The sequence below is a fragment of the Heptranchias perlo genome, chromosome 9 (assembly GCF_035084215.1).
Source record: "Heptranchias perlo isolate sHepPer1 chromosome 9, sHepPer1.hap1, whole genome shotgun sequence".
Taxonomy (NCBI): domain Eukaryota; kingdom Metazoa; phylum Chordata; class Chondrichthyes; order Hexanchiformes; family Hexanchidae; genus Heptranchias; species Heptranchias perlo.
In genome coordinates, this window is record NC_090333.1 from 48,223,628 (window position 1) to 48,241,658 (window position 18,031).

Sequence of the window (18,031 nt, forward strand, 5' to 3'; positions counted from 1 at the left end):
CTACACTTGTAATGTAAACAATTTTACAACACCAAGTTATAGTCCAGCAATTTTATTTTAAATTCACAAGCTTTCGGAGGCTTCCTCCTTCGTCAGGTGAACGATGTGACCTGACGAAGGAGGAAGCCTCCGAAAGCTTGTGAATTTAAAATAAAATTGCTGGACTATAACTTGGTGTTGTAAAATTGTTTACAATTGTCAACCCCAGTCCATCACCGGCATCTCCACATCACACTTGTAATGCATTACGGTAATGTGAAATTGCTTCATTGTGTAGTACCAAGATGTTCTAACAAAACGTTTTAGCATATTTTGTCAGTCATTGTTTGTTTTGAGCTATTAGAGTGGAAGGTTCTCAATATACTGACCATAGTCTCTGAAATGTTGTATTTGGAAAATATATCCATGATTTGAGGAAAAGAATATTTATTTATGCAGTGTCAAGAACAGTATTCCAGATGTACCTTCCTTGAAATGCTTTAATTTCCATTATGATTACTGTCTGCTGTCCCAAGTTGAGAACTTGTATCTCATTTTGATTTGCATATCCTTGCTTATCACCTACCTTATTTTTGGCATGCATCTGCTGCCCCAAGGTGAGAAACAGTCAGTGTCGTTACAGTGGTTGCTTGCAGTATGTTAACATGGCAAAGTAGATCGAAACAACTCTTTTATAATTTATCTTGACCGTTTTTGTGATGAAGTGGGCTGATGAGGGTGATCAGCCATCCAGGATGTGTTGGAGAGCTTGCTTATGTTATAGTTCGAAAACTAGGGGCAACATTTTTAAAATTAGGAGTAAATTTTCCACCACAAAGGATCCTTTCTCCCAGTCGATAATGGGAATTGTTAAATAATAAGAGAATCCACAAATGCATGGTACAATAATATCCTAGTAGGTATTTTACAAACCTCAGAACTCTGTGTTGCTCCTCTTCTGCATCCCCCAATCCCTTCACCTCGTCGTTAGCAGCTGTACCATTACAACATAAAGCTGCAAATTATAGCTACCTGTCCCAGAGCACATTGCCCATTCCCACCCTCATTGTTCTGTGCTTACCTGGATGATTTTTTTGACTGTCGCATTTGATTTCCTGGCATGTTCTGTGATCAGGATTGTTCTGGTCTACTGGACTATGCTCTACTCTTCAACTGACTCTGCACTTCCATTTAATTCTCCAAGTTTAAGGTAACCTGCTCCTGCTCACCCTTTGTACTCTGGCAGTAGATCAATAATCACGACCCCCCTCCTCATCTCCCTCCAGAATGTCCGTTCGCTCGTGAACAAGGCCCTTGCCAGCCTCGACCATATTGTGGATGATTGCATTGCCAATATGGCCTTGACGGAAACTTGGCTCACGTGTGACGACACCTTCATCCTTACTGAAGCCTCCGGCCTGGCTATGCTTTCTACCACCTGCCTCACAGTTGTGGTGTGGCCCTTATCACCAAATCGCACCTTGATCTCCTCCTACTCCTCTAGCACCTTCTCCTTTGAACATCTCACCTTGTTTCACCCCTCTTATCTCTCCTTTTAAAATCCTTGTTCTCAGCCGCCCTGCCCCAAATTTCTCGGGGATTTCCTCATTCCTTTCCTCCAGCCTGTGTGCTGTGTGACTTCTCATCCTCTGTGATTTCAAATCTCCATCTCAACTTGCCTTACCCTCTCTTCTCTGAGTTCATTGTCCCCCTGTCCTCCCTTAACCCCTCAACCTTGCCATCTCACACCTTACAAGCCTCAGAAATCTGCATTGCTCCAACTCTGGCCTCTTCTCCCTTCACCCCGCCATTAGCAGCTGTGCCATCAGCGCCTAGGCCCTAAGCTCTGGAATTCTTCCCCGAAAGCCCTCTCTCTCTCTCTCCACCGCTCCTTTAAGATGCTCCTTAAAACCCATCTCTTTGACCAAGCTTTTTGTCACCTCTCCGAATATCCTTCTTTGGCTAGATGTCAATTTTTTTTTGACGCATTACACTTCTATGAAGCACCTTGGGACGTTTTCCTACGTTATAGGTGTTATATAAATGCAAGTTGTTGTTGACTACAGTGTGCGTCATACACCTTGTACTGTCTGGATGCCTCTCCTGAAATTCACTGCTCCCCTTTCTCTTGCACACAAGCTTTTTGTTGGCCAGGACACTGGGAGAGCACCCTTGCTGCTCTTCAAATAATGCCATGGGATCTTTTATGTCCACTTGAGAGGGCAGATGGGGCCTTGGTTTAATGACTCATCTGAAAGACTGCACTTCCAACAATACAGTGCACCTTCAGTACTGCACTAAAATGACAGCCTAGATTATGTAGACAAATTGATAGTGGAACTTGAACCTAGGACTTTCTGACTTGGAGGCAAGATTATGCTCGCTAAAAAAAACTGATGCTGTTTTTATGTAAAATTTTTTTAAAAATTGTATGTACTTTTATTCCCTCGCAAAGGCCTACTTAAATTAATTGTAAACAATTTTACAACACCAAGTTATAGTCCAGCAATTTTATTTTAAATTCACAAGCTTTCGGAGGCTACCTCCTTCCTCAGGTGAACGATGTGGAAATGAAGTCCTCGAAATGAAGTCGCATTTATAATTCACAGAACAATGCTGGTGATAACAGACAGTTTTTTCAACTGCCCGTTGCCAAGGCAATCAGTGTGCAGACAGACAGGTGTTACCTGCCAGGTCTCAGAATATACAAATCACCAAAAAAAACAACAAACAAAAAAAAAACAGAGATTAAGTTTACTGCTAACTTTTGAGAATACCTGAATGTAGGCTAGTAAATGATGTTACAATATCTGATTGTTCTATGCGGAAGGAGAAGTAAGGGAAATGGATATCATACTATTTCTATATGCTGGCTTTACGTAACAGCCTGCTTTATTCTATGTGCATGTGAGGTCTGGCTCAGCTCTACTGGAGATTTCAATTAAGACGACCATAAATGCTTTGGGGCGTGTGCTACTTGTTGATTCTGTTGCTAGTGGGCCTGAATTAGACTCAACATCTGGAAGCTGATAGCATTCATTTATCTTTGGGCAGCCAGTGTTGTGGAATCAAGAGTGGATTTGATTTGTAAAGGAAGCATGCTTTGGAAAACATATATTTGAATAAGAAGAGTGTGCTTCATGGGATCCAATACGCTGCATTTCCACAGTTATAACTGAGTACAATTTAAAGGGGTTTTGAACAGTTTCTAAAAGGATATTATCCAAGAGAGCTCACTGCAGGATGACATTGAGTACAGTGTATTTGTGTTGTACTGCATGCGTTTGTGCTAAACTTGCAAAGGAACTACAAACGCCAATATAGCAATTTCACAGGCTTCATCTTTTGTCTGTCTTTTGCTTCACTTTTTTATCAACTTTTTTTTCTTTTTTATCTCTCCTAAATAAGGGGTTTGTACAGTCCCTTTCCTTATTGTAGTATAGTGTTTATTTGTTCTATATTATACTTGTATACAGAAGATTGAATGCACTACAATGACAAACTGATTTCTCTGGATGTTAAATCCAAATATACCATGTAAAGTTATGACTTCCAATAAACTGTACTTCATACATAGCTTTTAAAAACAAAAATCATGAATTAAATTATTGTTTTTTAGATTGACTTGATTGCAGAAGGAATTTGGCCTTTGATCTCGAAACAAAGGTCTTGCTGTACAGTATGTACACTATGTCTTATCCAGCTGATTCTTATTGACGCTATTGCACACAATTCCGTTAGGGTGTCAGAAGCAAACTGACGCATGAGCTGACATTACCGATTTAATACTGACATTTGGATGAAACGGTTGGCTTCAAAAGTTTTTTTTAGTTGAAAGCGGTGAAAGGTCTGCTATTTTGAAATATATGAATTATTTGTTCACTTACAGAAGTATGTTGGATATTATTTGAAACTGCACTGACTTTTTGTCAGTTATTTGATTAAATAATATGTTTTTCAGTGTCTAATGCATCATTTGTAAATTTTAAACCTTTACAGTTGAGGGTTCTGGATTATTACTGCATTATGAGCAGATAAGTAATTGTTCAATGTAGGCACTGTAGATGCATGGATTGCCATAGTATAGATGCTACAAATACGGTGAAATCGTGTTCGAATTTATGCAGTCGGACAACATGGAGAAAAATTATCTCTGACTACACTTAAAAATACTGAAATTTAATAGAATTGGTTCACCTATGCTGTTTGCTGCTGATGATGAATTGGAACTTGAACATTTTGCTTATACCTGGAATACCCCATTATATTGGCATTCTTGTGTTTCATATTTTCATAAATATATTGGTTTGTTTTAGCCTGAAAAACTCCCAAGTCAGGTAGTTGGCTTGGATCAGGTGAACCCAGAAGATTACTTTAAGATCAGTTCGGCACTTAGAAAAAGAGGTTTTAAATTTTCTGAGGAGCAAAAAAAAATCTCGAGGGAAAGAACTTCTTCACTCAAAGCATGATAAATGTTTGGAATGAGCTGCCAGATAAGATAGTGGAATCAATGATATCAGGGTGTTCCATTATGGTGAGTGAGTTGAGATATTACATGGGCCAAATGGCCTTTTCGTGTCTGAGTGAGGCGGAGGAGAGAGAGGCTGATCCATTGAGCCTGTCCCCACAATCATGTTGCAAGCGACAATCCCCTCTTTTTTTCCTTCCCTCCCCCACCCCCCCCCCCCCCCCCCCCAACCAAGATTTCTCCTACCCACCAACAGCTATTCTCCTGGGAGAGCTGAGGGAAAAAAAATATTTTTTTAAAAACTGGACCAATTCAGTGAAAATGAATTCTGGGAAATTCCTCTCTGTCCCATGAAATCTCAGTTATGCAATCACATTGCACCACCTCAAGGACTCTGTCGTGGTAGCAATGTTGTCAGGCTACTAGCATGAGGAGTGTTTGGGCAACTTCACCCTATACTAGATCTTGAGGATGCTGAAGAGGCTGCTCTGGGACGATAGTTGCCAACCACCACAGCGTTCCAGCAACAGCTCATTAATTAGTCCTTCACATCCTGACCGTGCTAGCACTCTTGCATTAACAGTCCTGCCAACCATGCTCCCAGTCTCTGCTAAAATGTGCCCAAAAAATATCACAAGCAACACTTCACAAACAAACCATTCATCTCACCTCATATTCCAAATTATGATGCCATTTCAGAAGCATTGTCTGCACACAATGAAAATCAAGTGCCACCATATTTTATTCTTCCTTTTGCTTGTTTATTTGTCATCCCTGTGTTTACTCTTGGTGCTAACTGTAATGCTCTAGTACCTAATCTCCTGCTTCTATGACGTGCGCTCCCAGTGGCTGAAGCATGGGTGCTCCTGGGATACAGAAACAGGAGTAGGACATTCAGCCCCTGGAGCCTGTTCCGCCATTCAATTAAATCTTGGCTGATCTGAAATTTTATCTTTACCCACCTCTGTTCCCTATCCCTTGATACCCTTGCACAACAAAAACTATCGATCTGTGTCTAGGAAAATTTCAATTGACCCAGTATCCACAGCCTTTTGGAGGAGAAAGTTCCAGACTTCCACTACCCTTTGTGTGAAAGAAATGCTGCCTGATTTCACTCCTAAATGGCTTAGCTCTAATTGTAAGATTATGCCTCTTTTCTGGATTCCCCCACCAGAGGAACTAGTTTCTCTATCTACCCTATCGAATCCCTTTTATCATTTGAAGCACCTCAATTAGATCACCACTCAACCTTCTAAACTCAAGGGAATAAAAGACAATTTTATGCATCCTGTCCTCATAATTTAACCCTTTAAACCCTGGTAATATTCTGGTGAATCTGCACTGTACAACATCCAAGATCAATATATATCCTGAGGTTTGGTATCCAAAATTGAACACTACTCCAGATGGCTCTGTACAACTGAAGCATCACTTCCTCACTTAAATTCCAACCCCCTTGAGATAAAGACCAACATTCCATTAGGTTTTTTGATTACTTTTGTGCCTGTGCACAAGATTTTAGTGATTTGCGTACATGGACACCTAAATCCCTTTGCTCCTCCACAGCTCCTAGTCTCTCACGATGAAGAAAATATTCCTATTTATCTTTTAGTTCGAAAGTGGATGACCTCACACATCCCCACATTGAACTCCATCTGCCATAGTTTTGCCCACTCACTTAGTCTATCTATGTCCTGCCCTCATCTACACAACTTACTATGCCTCCTAACTTGGTGTCCTCTGCAAACTTGGATGTACAACTTTCTATTCCTTCATCCAAGTCAGTATGGTGAAAAGCTGAGGCCCCAGTACAGTTCCCTGGGGTAGTCCACTTGTCAGATCCTGACAATCAGAGAACGTTCCCTTTATTCCAATGCTGTCTCCTACCTCCAAACCATGTCATAAAGTTACTTGCAATTCATTTTTGCGAATCTATTGTGCGGAACGCCAGTCAAAGGATCCTGAGATGGTAGTGTTTGTCGACCTTGAGTATGAACCTGAGAGGGCCTGGTTGCGGGTTACTGCACTTCCGCAGCTGCCAGGATGGTTTGGGCCTTCATGCTCTCTGAATTGGTGGGGGAGGATACAAGGGTACAGAGATGTCCTCCAGAGAGACAGCAACCTCATCTATGCCCATTGCACATCTGCTCCTTCTATAAAGTTCTGCCTCAACATAACATTCACTGATCTGCAGGAGAACAGACTTGACAAGCCTTGAACTGATTGAAGCCCCCATTCATTCAATCTCTGAGACTGTCCATGGTGCAGGAGGTAATACAGCCTAGCGCCTGCATGGCTACACTGTAAGCATCTGAGTCCTGATGTTACTTGAGTTGCAGACTCTGACATGGGGGGTGTGGGAGGGGAAGTTCTGATGTAGATGGCCATAACCACATCCTCCATTGTAGACTGCAGACTTTTAATTTAATGTATCAGAATCATTCACTTGTGGACGATGGAATACTCCACAGTAGCTGCTATATGGTGAAAGCTCCTAGGCACAATGTCCAGTGCCTTCAGCAATGTATCATAGTCTGAAAGCATCCTTTTAAAAGCTGGGCAGCTGAGGTCCACATCCATATGCTGTTCAGCAGAGAAAGGAAATGAACTGGCTCTGTGGACAGCTAATTCATTTTCTTTTCCATAGCTGCTTGCTCCTGTTCATTGTGCCCTGTGCATCAGGCAGTACATTTTCCTTCATGTCACCTTTTAAATCATGTAAGTTACGTTATTTGTGAGCTGGTGCTTTGTAGGGTAAAAATGCATGACCTTGCATCTTCAGGAAGGCTATTCACATTCCTCTTCCTGAACCCCAAAAACATAGGGAAAGAAAGCAGACAAGCATTAAAATGTTACATGGATAGCATAGATGTGTCAGGACACTTTGCGCTATGTTCACTACTCCTAATAACTCCTTCTTTGGTTATTGTCTGATTACGTTTCTGTGAAGCACCTTGGGATGTAGGCATTAAAGCTGCTATATAAATGCAAGTTGTTGTTATGCGAGATAAGGTTTTGATCACTTTCTGATGTGGCTGTATTGGGTCAAGAAGTGGGGAATGATTTTTTTTAAATGTATGAAAGTTGGCTGCTCACTCTTATCTGGCACCAGCCCTCCAGCTTCCCCATGTCCTGCTTTCTTCATATTGTCCTGACCTATGGACTTCTTGCTCAGCTTCTTAAGTGAAACACTGAGATGTGGGTGGGGTTTTCTACTTTATCATACCTGGTAGGTCATTGAAATTCTTTCTGCACTACAGCCTTGTCCTGGGGTATATGCTGCTGGCAACTTGCCAAATATCTTTTCCAACTTTTCACAGGACGTAGCACCCCTCCAAGGAAAGCAGGGTGTCCTTTCTTTCCTGAAGTTGTTCCACCAAGATCTCCCCTGCTCCAAATGGAGAAATGACGCACCTTACCACACCTTCGCTACTCATTAACATCATGGTGAATCTGAAGAAAGTTGTTGCTGCCCCTATGCCAGGAACAGTGCAATGTCCCTTTTTTAGGGGGAGAAGTCACCGCCCTCAATGGGTGAGCTGCCAATCCTAGGCGCTATTTGCACCTGCAGCTCACCCACAATACGTAATTGAAGCAGAACCTGGAAACTCGGCGGTGATCAATGGTACGCTGGATGCTAATATCACTGTTCTAAACGGGCAGATTAAAATTGACTCTGATGACTGTTACATCATGTTCTCTCAACCTCATTGGTGGATACCTTGATTAGTTTCATGTTTATAACATAGAATAGGAAAAGTTTGTGCAGTAGTGTTCTGCATTATCAGTCCTATTTCGTGATATCCAGCAGGTTAAGGATCATTCCACCCATCCACATCTGCTTCCTAGGTCTCTCTCACTCAAATTTCAGTTGATAGCAATTTAACTGCAACCTGTGCCAGTGCCTTTTAGACGATTGGCTTTGACATGTGGTATAGTTACTATGCAGCGATTCACGCTCCTAAATTTGTACTCCTTTTTATGTGCTCCTACAGTGTATGGAGGATGCAGAATGAAGAAGAAAGATTATTTTCCTGGTAAGTTTTTTTTTGTTCTCCAATGATGTTCACTCTCCATGTACCACTATCACAGTCAACCACCCCTCCAGGGATGTTGTTTTGGCAGGGTTAGTGTTAAGTGGTTGGTTAGTCTCATTTTAGCTTCAATTCAAACAGAACTGGTGTAACCTGCAAAGAAAGAGAGAACTTGCATTTATATAGTGCATTTCACATCCCAAAGTGCTTTACAGCCAATGAAGTACTTTTGAAGTGTAGTCATTGTTGCAATGCAGGGACATGTGGCAGCCATTTTAGTGATGTTGATTGAGGAATAAATATGAGCCAGGGCACCTGGAGCAGTCCCTTGCCCTTTGAATAGTGCTATGGCTTTTTTATGTCCACCTGAGAGGGCAGACGGGGCCTCGGTTTAACAGCACATCTGATAATCTAGACTGACACTTCAGTGCTGCACTATGTGCTGAAGTGTCTGGAGTGAGACTTGAATCCACAACCTTCTGACTCGGGCGAGAGTGCTACCATTGAGTAGGAACTTCATACAGTGCGGGAGTAGGAGACCGTGTGGTTTGCCTATCTGCAACGTCAAATGGCATTTTCAAATGTGTGCTCACACTGTGGTTTCCCCAGAAGCTGACAAGTTGAGGTTGTGTGTAGTGGATGGGTATTTGAAGAATGGAGAACATTCTACCAGGTCGGTAATATAATTTAACTGAAACGTTATGGGATAAAAATTCGGTAAGGCCTATTATTGGGCACGGGTAGTGTGATCCGCTATTAACCCGCGCCCTGTGGCCCCTGCGCAGGCAGGACGAGACTTTCGTGAGGCCTGAGGACTTGTCAATGCTGATTTCCAACGCTGCTTGCAGGCATGAGGATTCAATGCAATTCGCACTTTCCACCAGCAGGGGGAGCCCCAATCTCTTAAAGGGAGGCTGTCTCAAAATCTCTTAAAGGTAGTTAGAACCTGTTATTTACTAAAAATAACAGTCTGCATGAAGTCTGAACGGAGATCAGACATCGCACATGTAAAACACAGATGCAGGTCTCGTCCCTATGTTTACACACTGATGAGCCTGTTCAATGAGATCGTGGTTGGTCTGTGACCTAACTCCGTAAACCCGCCTTAGCCCCATAGCTCTTAATACACTTGGTTCACAGAAATCTATCAATCTCAGATTTAGAATTCACAATTGAGCTAGCATCAGCTGCCATTTGCAGAAGAGCGTTCCAAGCTTCTCCCACCCTTTGTGTGTAGCAGCGTTTCCTAACTTCACTCTTGCATGTACTGGCTCTAAATGTTAGGCTATGTCCCCTAGTCCTAGTAGTCAAGTATAGGAGACCTCCAAAAACAGTTACAAATGTATCGACAGCCAGAAGCAATAATCCAGCCATTAACCTGTAAATCCTGCATGGTCCTTTTTAAATGGCGCTGGTGGGGGTCCTCTGGGCACTCTGAGACCACGTTCAGATGGCCGTGGTTAAGACTGTGCGTTGAGTTGAGCGTTAGACACCATTTTGGAACTTATCACTTCAAATCAGTGTTGCACACTGATTGTATCCACCTTGTCCTTACTTTACATGCAGTCGGCGCTCGGTATTTGCGCATGTGCTAGTACATAAGAACATAAGAAATAGGAGCAGGAGTAGGCCATACAGCCCCTTGAGCCTGCTCTGCCATTTATTCAGATCATGGCTGATCTTCGACCTCAGCTCCGCTTTCCCGCCCGATCCCCATATCACTTGATTCCTCGAGAGTCCAAAAATCTATCCATCTCAGCCTTGAATATATTCAATGACTCAGCATCCACAGCCTTCTGGGGTAGAGAATTCCAAAGATTCACAACCCCCTGCATGAAGAATTCCTCCTCATCTCTGTCTTGAGTGGCCGCCCCCTTATCCTGTGACTATGCCCCCTCCAGCCAGGGGAAACAATCTCTCAGCATCTACCGTGTCAAGCCCCCTCATAATCTTATTTGTTTCAATGAGATCACCTCTCATTCTACTCAATCTCTCTTCATAGGACAACCCTCTCATCCCAGGAATTAATCTAGTGAACCTTCGTTGCACTGCCTCCAAGGCAAGTATATCCTTCCTTAGATAAGGAGACCAAAACTGTACGCAGTACTCCAGGTGAGGTCTCACTAAAGCCCTGTACAACTGTAGTAAGACTTCCTTATTCTTTGCAATTAAGGCCAACATGCCATTTGCTTTCCTAATTGCCTGCTGTATCTGCATACTAACTTTTTGTGTTTTTTATATGAGGACACCCAAGCCTCTCTCAACACCAACATTTAAGTTTCTCACTATTTAAAATATATTCTGTTTTTCTATTCTTCCTACCAAAGTGAATACCCTCACGTTTCCCCATTATACTCCATCTGCCATCTCCTTGCCCACTCACTTAATCTGTCTGTATCCCTTTGCAGACTCTTTGTGTCCTCCTCACAGCTTACTTTCTCACCTAGCTTTGCATCATCAGCAAACTTGGATACATTACACTTGGTCCTTTCATTTAAGTCATTAATATAGATTGTAAATAGCTGAGGCCCAAGCACCGATCTTTGCGGCACCCCATTTGTTACAGCCGGCCAACCTGAAAATGACCCGTTTATCCATACTTTCTGTTTTCTGTCCTTTAACCAATCCTCTATCCATGTTAATATGTTACCCCCAACCCCATGAGCCCTTACCTTGTGTAACAACCTTTTATGTGGCACCTCATCGAACGTCTTTTGAAAATCCAAATATACTACATCCACTGGTTTTCCTTTATCTACTCTGCTAGTCACAGCCTCAAAAAAAACCAATAAATTTGTCAAACATGATTTCCCTTTCATAAAACCATGTTGACTCTGCCTAATCATATTATGATTTTCTAAGTGCCCTGTTACCACTTCCTTAATAATGGATTTCAGCAATTTCCCGATGACCGATGTCCGGCTAACTGGCCTGTAGTTCCCTGTTTTCTTTCTCCCTCCCTTCTTGAATAAGGGATAACATTTCCTACCTTCCAGTCCACTGGGACTGTTCCAGAATCTAGAGAATTTCGGAAGATTATAATCAATGCATCCACTACCTCTGCAGCTACCTCTTTTAGAACCGTAGGATGTAGGCCGTCAGGTCCAGGGGATTTGTCGGCTTTTAGTCCTATTAGTTTGTCCAGTACTTTTTCTCTAGTGATATTAATCATAGGTTACAGCATGGAAGGAGGCCATTCGGCCAATCGAGTCTGCGCCGGCTCTATGCAAGAGCAATCCAGCTAGTCCCACTCCCCTGCCCCATCTCCATAGCGCTGTAGATTTTTTTCTTTTCAAGTACTTATCCAGTTTCCTTTTGAAGGCCATGATTGAATCTGCCTCCATCACCCCCTCAGGCAATGCATTGTGTTGTGTGGCACTACCACCGTGCTAAATGGGATAGATTCAGAACAGATCGAGCAGCTCAAAACTGGGCATCCATGAGGCATTGTGGGCCATCAGCAGCAGCAGAATTGTATTCCACCACAATCTGTAACCTCATGGCCCGGCATATTCCTCACTCTACCATTACCAACAAGCCAGGAGATCAACCCTGGTTCAATGAGGAGTGTAGAAGAGCATTCCAGAAGCAGCACCAGGCGTACCTAAAAATGAGGTGCCAACCTGGTGAAGCTACAACTCAGGACTACATGCGTGCTAAACAGCGGAAGCAACGTGGAATCGCTTAGACAGAGCTAAGCGATTCCACAACCAACGGATCAGATCAAAGCTCCGCAGTCCTGCCACATCCAGTCGTGAATGGTGGTGGACAATTAAACAACTAACGGGAAGAGGAGGCTCTGCAAACATCCCCATCCTCAATGATGGCGGAGTCCAGCACGTGAGTGCAAAAGACAAGGCTGAAGCGTTTGCAACCATCTTCAGCCAGAAGTGCCGAGTGGATGATCCATCTCGGCCTCCTCCCGATATCCCCACCATCACAGAAGCCAGTCTTCAGCCAATTCGATTCACTCCACGTGATATCAAGAAACGGCTGAGTGCACTGGATACAGCAAAGGCTATGGGCCCCGACAGCATCCCAGCTGTAGTGCTGAAGACTTGTGCTCCAGAACTAGCTGTGCCTCCAGCCAAGCTATTCCAGTACAATGTGGAAAATTGCCCAGGTATGTCCTGTCCACAAAAAGCAGGACAAATCCAATCCGGCCTATTACCGCCCCATCAGTCTACTCTCAGTCATCAGCAAAGTGATGGAAGGTGTCGTCGACAGTGCTATCAAGCGGCACTTACTCACCAATAACCTGCTCACCGATGCTCAGTTTGGGTTCTGCCAGGACCACTCGGCTCCAGACCTCATTACAGCCTTGGTCCAAACATGGACAAAAGAGCTGAATTCCAGAGGTGAGGTGAGAATGACTGCCCTTGACATCAAGGCAGCATTTGACCGAGTGTGGCACCAAGGAGCCCTAGTAAAATTGAAATCAATGGGAATCGGGGGGAAAACTCTCCAGTGGCTGGAATCATACCTAGCACAAAGGAAGATGGTAGTGGTTGTTGCAGGCCAATCATCTCAGCCCCAAGACATTGCTGCAGGAGTTCCTCAAGGCAGTGTCCTAGGCCCAACCATCTTCAGCTGCTTCATCAATGACCTTCCCTCCATCATAAGGTCAGAAATGGGGATGTTCGCTGATGATTCCACAGTGTTCAGTTCCATTCGCAACCCCTCAAATAATGAAGCAGTCCAAGCCCGCATGCAGCAAGACCTGGACAACATCCAGGCTTGGGCTGATAAGTGGCAAGTAACATTCGCGCCAGATAAGTGCCAGACAATGACCATCTCCAACAAGAGAGAGTCTAACCACCTCGCCTTGACATTCAACGGCATTACCATCACCGAATCCCCCACCATCAACATCCTGGGGGTCACCATTGAACAGAAACTTAACTGGACCAGCCATATAAATACTGTGGCTACGAGAGCAGGTCAGAGGCTGGGTATTCTGCGGCGAGTGACTCACCTCCTGACTCCCCAGAGCCTTTCCACCATCTACAAGGCACAAGTCAGGAGTGTGAAGGAATAATCTCCACTTGCTTGGATGAGTGCAGCTCCAACAACACTCAAGAAGCTCGACACCATTCAAGATAAAGCAGCCTGCTTGATTGGCACCCCATCCACCACCCTAAACATTCACTCCCTTCACCACCAGCGCACAGTGGCTGCAGTGTGTACCATCCACAGGATGCACTGCATCAACTCGCCAAGGCTTCTTCAACAGCACCTCCCAAACCCGCGACCTCTACCACCTAGAAGGACAAGGGCAGCAGGCACATGGGAACAACACCACCTGCACGTTCCCCTCCAAGTCACACACCATCCCGACTTGGAAATATATCGCCGTTCCTTCATCGTCGCTGGGTCAAAATCCTGGAACTCCCTTCCTAACAGGACTGTGGGAGCACCTTCACCACACAGACTGCAGCGGTTCAAGAAGGCGGATCACCACCACCTTCTCAAGGGCAATTAGGGATGGGCAATAAATATTGGCCTCGCCAGCGACGCCCACATCCCATGAACGAATAAAAAAAAAAATTCCAGATCCTAACCACTTGCTGTGTAGAATGGTTTTTCCTCATGTCACCTTTTGGTTCTTTTGCCAATCACCTTAAATCTATGTCCTTTGGTTCTTGATCCTTCCTCCAATGGGAACAGTTTCTCTCTATCTACTCTGACTAGACCCTTCATGATTTTGAAAACCTCTATCAAATCTCCTCGCAACTGTGTCTGTTCCCAGGAGAACAACCCCTTCTTCTCCATTCTGTCCACGTAATTAAAGTCCCTCATCCCTGGAATCATTCTAGTGAATCTCTTTTGCACCCTCTCTAAGGCCTTCATCTTTCCTAAAGTGCGGTGCCCAGAACTGGACACAATACTCGAGTTGTGGCTGAACCAGTGTTTTATAAAGGTTCTTCATGACTTCCATACTTTTGTACTCTATGCCTCTATTTATAAAGCCCAGGATCCGGTATGCTTTTTTAACCACATTCTCAACCTGCCCTGCCCCCTTCAACGATTTGTGCACATGTACCCCCAGATCTCTCTGTTCCTGTACCCCTTTTAGAGTTGTGCCCTCTAGTTTATATTGCCTCTCCTCGATCTTCCTACTGAACGCATTTTTCTGCGTTAAATTTCATCTGCTATGTGTCCGTACGTCTGTCTATATCCTCTTGAAGTCTATCACCATCCTCCTCACTGTTTACTACCCTTCCAAGTATTGTCATTTGAAAATTTTGAAATTATGCCCTGTACACCCAAGTCATTAATATATATCAAGAAAAGCAGTGGTCCCAGCACCGACCCCTAGGGAACACCTCTGTATACCTCCCTCAAGCCCAAAAACAACCGTTCACCGCTACTCTCTGTTTGCTGTCTCTTAGCCAATTCTGTATCCATGTTGCTACTGCCCCCTTTATTTCATGGGCCACAATCTTGATGATAAGCCTACCATGCAGCACTTTATCAAACGCTGTTTGAAAGTCCATATCCACCACATCAACTGCATTGCCCTGTTATCTCATCAAAAAACTCTCGGGTTAGTTAAACACGATTTGCCTTCAACAAATCCGTGCTGGCTTTCCCTCATCAACCCACCCTCGTCCAAGTGACTGTTAATTTTGTTCCGGATTATTGTTTCTAAAAGTTTCCCCACCACTGAGGTTAAACTGACTGGCCTGTAGTTGCTGGGTTTATCCTTACACCTTTTTTTGATCAAGCGTGTAACATTTGCAATTTTCCAGTCCTTTGGCACCACCCCCATATCTATGGATGTTTGGAAGATTATGGCTAGTACCTCTGCAATTTCCACCCTTACTTCCCTCAGCAACCTAGGATGTATCCCATCCGGACCGGGTGACTTATCTACTTTAAGTACAGCTAGCCTTTCTAGTACCTCTTCTTCATCAATTTTTAGCCCATCCTGTATCTTAACTATATCTTCCTTTACTGAGACTGTGACAGCATCTTCTTCCTTGGTAAAGACAGATGGAAAGCACTCATTTATACCTCGGCCATGCCCTCTGCCTCCATGAGTAGATCTCCTTTTATGATCCCTAATCGGCCCCACACCTCCTCTTACTCCCCGTTTACTGTTTACAAGACTTTTGGATTCCCTTTTCTGTTGGCCGCCAGTCTGTTCTCATGCTCTCTCTTTGCCCCTCTTATTTCCTTTTTCACTTCACTTCTGAACTTTCTATGTTCTGCTTCGTTCTCACTTGTGTTATCAGCCTGACATCTGTCATATGTCCCTTTTTTCCATTTCATCTTACTCACTATCTCTTTTGTCATCCAGGGAGCTCTGGCTTTAGTTGCCCTACCTTTCTGTTTCGTGGGAATGTGCCTAGACTGTACCCGAACCATCTCTTCTTTAAAGGCTGCCCACTGTTCAATTACAGTTTTGAATCCATTTAACCCGGGCCAGATCTGTTCTCATCCCATTGAAATTGGCCTTCCTCCAATTGAGTATTTTATAATTGTTTTAAGTTGCTCACTCTCATTTACTCCTTGGTTCCCCACTATTTTTGGTATGCTTTTTGTGTCTTCTATTGTGAAGGCAGATACAAAATATTTGTTTAACGCATCTGCCGTTTCCTGATTTTCCCCATTATAATTTCTCCTGTCTCAGCCTCTAAGGGACCAATGTTTACTTTTGGTACTCTCTTCCTTTTTACACACTTGTAGAAGCTCGTACAATCCATTTTTATATTTCTTGCTAGTTTACTTTCATATTCTATTTTCTCCCTTTTTTATCAATTTTTTGGTCGCCCTTTGGTTTCTAAAACTCTCCCAATCCCCAGGCTTATTACTGTTCTTGGCAACGTTATAGGCCGCCTCTTTCAATCTAATGCTCTCCTTAACTTCTTTAGTTAGCCACGGGTGGATCACTTTTCCCATGGAGTTTTTATTTCTCAGTGGAATGTATATTTGTTGAGAATATTGAAATATTTCTTTAAATGTTTGCCATTGCTTTTCAACTGTCAAACCCTTTCATTTAATTTCGTAATCTACCTTTGACAACTCGCCCCTCATACCTATATAATTGGCTTTATTTAAGTTTAAGACTCTTGTTTCTGACTTAAGTGCGTTACTTTCAAACTCAATGTGAAATTCATCATATTATGATCACTCTTCCCCAGAGGTTCTTTTACTGTAAGATTACTAATTAACCCTATCTCATTACATAATACAAGAACTAAGGTAGCCTGTTCCCTGGTTGGTTCCATGACTTGTTGCACTAGGAAACCATCTCAAATGCATTTCATGAACTCGTCTTCCAAACTACCTTTGCCAATTTGATTTGTCCAGTCTACTTGTAGATTAAAGTCCCCCAAGGTGACTGCATTTCCCTTGTTACAAGCTCCCGTTATTTCATGATTAATACTCTGACCAACGGTATTGCTACTGCTAGGGGGCCTATAAACTACACCCACCAGTGTTTTCTGGGTCTTGTCTCTAAGTTCCACCCATATTGATTCTACCTCCTGATCTTCCGAGCCAAGATCCTTTCTCACCACTGTCCTTATGTCATCCTTTATTATTAGGGCTACACCCCCTCCATTTCCATTCTGCCTGCCTTTTCTAAACGTCATGTACCCTGGAATATTTAGTTCCTAACCTTGGTCATTTTGCAACCATGTCTCTGTAGTGGCTATTAGATCAAACCCATTTATCTCTATTTGTGCAATTAATTCAACTATCTTGTTGCGAATGCTCTGTGCATTCAGATAAAGAGACTTTAAATTTTGCCTTTTTACCATTTTTTTCCAGCTTTGACCTTAATTGTTGTTGCACTATTATTGGTAAACATGCTGTCCCTTCCTGCCACACTCTGCTTATCTTTACCCAAGTTACTACACTGTTTTATTGTCTTAACTTTTCTCATTAGATTTCTAAATTTCCCCTCCCCCCTCCCTCTTGTAGTTTAAAGCCCTATCTACAGCTCCAGTTATTCGATTCGCCAGGACACTGGTCTCAGCCCAGTTTAAGTGGAGCCCGCCCCAATGGAACAGCTCCCTCTTTCCACAGTACTGGTGCCAGTGCCCCATGAATCGAAACCCCTTCCTCCCACACCACTCTTTGAGCCACGCATTTAACTCTCTGATCTGTTTACCTGTACCGAGATGGTATCGGGCACACGTCACACTGGAAACATGCGTGCGCAGCTAAGATGCCATCTTGGATCTCTGGGAGGCCGCGTAGCGCCGAAACAACGGGCGCTAGATGGCTCAATTTAGTGCCTTATGGGTCAAATATTTGGCAGGTGCTCCAATTTAATATCTAAATCGCACAGGTTAAAGTGGATCAGAATTTTGCTGATCCTTCATTCTTAAAAAAAAATTTAGGATATTTTATATTTTGTCTTGTACTGAATCTGTGTCACTGCAATTCTACTAATAAAGGGAGCTGTGCTAATCCAGAGAACGGATTTCAACCTAGTTGCCTGATTCTTGATTGAAAAAACTTTTATCACTTACCAGGTTGGCACCGGTTTGGACCTAAATCTGTAACCAACACCACTGCTATAATGAGGTTTGAGATA

General features: G+C 43.3%; 1 protein-coding gene across 4 annotated transcripts in view; it reads left to right on the top strand.

Annotated features, from left to right (window-relative positions):
* The window catches only part of LOC137325356 (guanine nucleotide-binding protein G(I)/G(S)/G(O) subunit gamma-12), a 122,024-nt gene that overhangs the window by 13,583 nt on the left and 90,410 nt on the right, over positions 1 to 18,031 (top strand). For 2 of the 4 annotated variants that reach the window (XM_067990351.1, XM_067990350.1), the window contains exon 2: positions 8,443 to 8,484. The exons of the other annotated variants lie outside the window; for them this stretch is intronic. The gene's annotated coding sequence lies outside the window, so the exon portion shown is untranslated. The remainder of the gene's footprint in view (positions 1 to 8,442; positions 8,485 to 18,031) is intronic. 4 annotated transcript variants of the gene reach the window in all.